Here is a 3,052-nt window from a genome sequence, read left to right as displayed (position 1 = left end):
TTGTCAATTCCTGGCTCTTCATTAGTTTCTCCATGAGTAGCTCTAGATTGGTGATTCTCTGTGAATCTTGTGTGATGGGTTGGTTTTGGGGTGTTGATGGATGAAGGTAAGTGTTTTGGTTAGTTGGGTGGCTATTGGGTGGGTATTGGTTAAAATTTAGGTAGTTGTTTTGTGGTTTTCTGTATGTGTTTTGGTTAGTGTTTGGCTGGGGGTTATGGTTTGTGTTTTTCCAATTGTTTTGGCTTGTGTTTCTTTGCCATGGTTGTTGGTTTTGATTATGGTTGTCTCCCCATCTAAGGTTGGGATGGTTCTTCCAAGATGGATTGTAAGTATCACCATAGACTTCATTTGTTCCAGGATTTTGGTTGTGCATGTATTGGACTTGCTCTTGTTGTTGCTCCTCTTGAGTTTCTTCATTTTGCACCCAAGTGGTTGGAGGTTGGCTTGTGGTGCTCACTGCTGCCACTTGCAAGCCATCAATTCTCTTAGCCATTTGCTCAAATTGTTGTTGAATCTGTTGCTGCATCATCTTGTTTTGAGCTAAGATTGAATCAACTCCTTCCAACTCCATGACTCCTCTTCTCTGTGATGGTTGGCGTTGTCTTTGATGAGCAAAGAAATATTGGTTGTTGGCCACCATATCAATGAGGTTTCGAGCTTCCTCTGTGGTTTTCATGAGTTGTAGAGAGCCTCCAGCAGAGTGATCAAGAGCTTCTTGAGCTTTAAGAGTGAGGCCTTCATAGAAGTTTTGTAGCTTGTCCCACTCAGTGAACATCTCTGGTGGACACTTCCTCAATAGAGCCTTGTATCTCTCCCATGCTTCATATAAGCTCTCGGCCTCCAATTGAGTGAATGTTTGAACCTCTGTCTTCAACCTTAGGACTCTTTAAGGAGGGTAGAATTTGGCAAGAAACTTGCTCACCAAGTCATCCCAAGTGTTGATGCTTTCTTTTGGAAAAGTCTCTAGCCATTGAGTGGCTTTATCTCTAAGAGAGAATGGGAAGAGTAGCAACTTGTAGCTGTCAGGAGGTACCCCATTCGTTTTCACTGTGTCACAGATTCTCAAGAAAGTAGACAAATTTTGGTTTGGATCCTCCAAAGGCCCTCCTCCAAAAGAACAATTGTTTTGCACCAGAGTGATGAGTTGTGGCTTGAGTTCAAAGTTGTTTGCATTGACATTGGGAGGAAGAATGCTACTCCCACAATGCCTAGCATTTGCAAATGTGTATGAAGCCAAGACTCTTCTCTGTTGGTCATTGTTGGCTCCTCCTCCTGGTTGACTGGTATCTCCTTCCATATCTTGGAATTCCTTCTCAGATTCTTCTTCTTCTCCAACAATATTCTTCCCTCTTTCAGCTCTTCTTATTCTCCGAAGAGTCCTTTGATCAATTTCAGAGTGGATAGTAGAGGATCTTCCTATACCTGACATACAAACACACAACAATAAACACACAAACCCAGAAATACTATGGAACTTCAATCTGTAGCTAGAATGAAGTTCTGGTTGGTTAGTTTAAGCAAAAACTCAAACAGTTAATGTGTTAGTAAGAGTTAGAATAACAGAAAAGAAAAAAAATGCTTAATCTAGACCTCCACTTCACTTAATCATTGTCACTCTATTTCAATCCCCGGCAACGGCGCCAAAAACTTGATGTGTGGAAAACGATCCAACACAAAACTCACCGGCAAGTGTACCGGGTCGCATCAAGTAATAATAACTCACATGAGTGAGGTCGATCCCACAGGGATTGAAGGATTGAGCAATTTTAGTTTAGTGGGTGATTTAGTCAAGCGAATCAAATTTTGGTTGAGTGGTTTGTGTTTAACAGAAATTAAATGACAGTAAATGTAAAGGGGGACGGGAGAAATGCAGTAAATTGAAGAACAGAATTGTAAATGGGCAGAATCTTAAAGAGCAAGAAAGGAAATAACTGAAACTTAAAGTGCAAGAAACTTAAATTGCAGTAACTTAAATGGCAAGAAAGATAAATTGCTAGAAAGTAAAGGGGAATTGAGGAATGGGATTGTAAGATCTAAACAAAGAAGGAGTAAATTGCAGTAAATGGTTGAGCAGAAAGTAAATCAGCAACAAGTAGCATTCAAACAGAATTTAAATGAAATGTAGCAGAGGTTCACAGAAGAACCAAAAGTAAAATTGTGATCTCAGGTTTCCAAGGGCTTAGGTAGCAGATCCTAAAACCCAATTTCCTTCCCAGATCTGAATTAACTAAGCAATTGACAGAAAATTAAAGAAGAAACAATTGAAGAACAGAATTTGAATTCAATTATGCAGAAAACAAAATGCAAAGAGCTTGAATGGGAATTGGGACAGAATTTCCCCAATTTCACACACCCAATACTCAGAAAACAGAAGAGTAGAATTGCCCAAGGGAATTGAGGAAGGAGATCAATCAATTCTCCCTTGATCCTCTTGGTGCTCGGACAAATCTCTCAAGAAAGCTCAAAGACAAAATTCAAAAGCTCAAAATGAAAGCAAAAATTCAAAGCTCAAAGTAAAGGTAGCTAAAAAGTCCTAATTACATCAAACTAAGTCCTATTTATACACTTTCTATTCTTGGATAATGGGATTTGGATGGGCTTTTGGATTGGTGAAGAAATGAATTCAAATGAATTTTTAATTTGAATTTTTGGCCCAAAAACCACTCCCAGGAGGCTGCCCTGCCCTTGTGGAGGGCAGGGCAGAAAATTGATGCATGGTGATGTGATTTGGTGCGGCCATGTTGCGTGTTGGTGCAAGTCTGGCACGAGTTTGGTGCGCCAGAGGCTGCCCTGCCCGTGCCAAGGGCAGGGCGGGAAAGCTGATGCGCCAGGATGTGAGGCGTGCGTGCGTTGGTGCTGCCAGATGCGAAGGTTCGTGCGCCAGGAAAGGAAATTGGCGCGCGGGACGCTGCAAGACGCTGCCCTGCCCGCGCCAAGGGCAGGGCAGGAACGGTTTGGTGCGCCAGGGAAGGAACGCGCGCGCCAGATGCTGCCAGGACGAGAAGTTGGTGCGCCAGGAAGCAAAGTTGGTGCGCCAAGGTTTTGTGTGTGA

The sequence above is a fragment of the Arachis stenosperma genome, chromosome 6, assembly GCF_014773155.1.
Source record: "Arachis stenosperma cultivar V10309 chromosome 6, arast.V10309.gnm1.PFL2, whole genome shotgun sequence".
In the NCBI taxonomy this organism is placed as follows: Eukaryota; Viridiplantae; Streptophyta; class Magnoliopsida; order Fabales; family Fabaceae; genus Arachis; species Arachis stenosperma.
Note: the sequence above shows the minus strand (reverse complement) of the source record.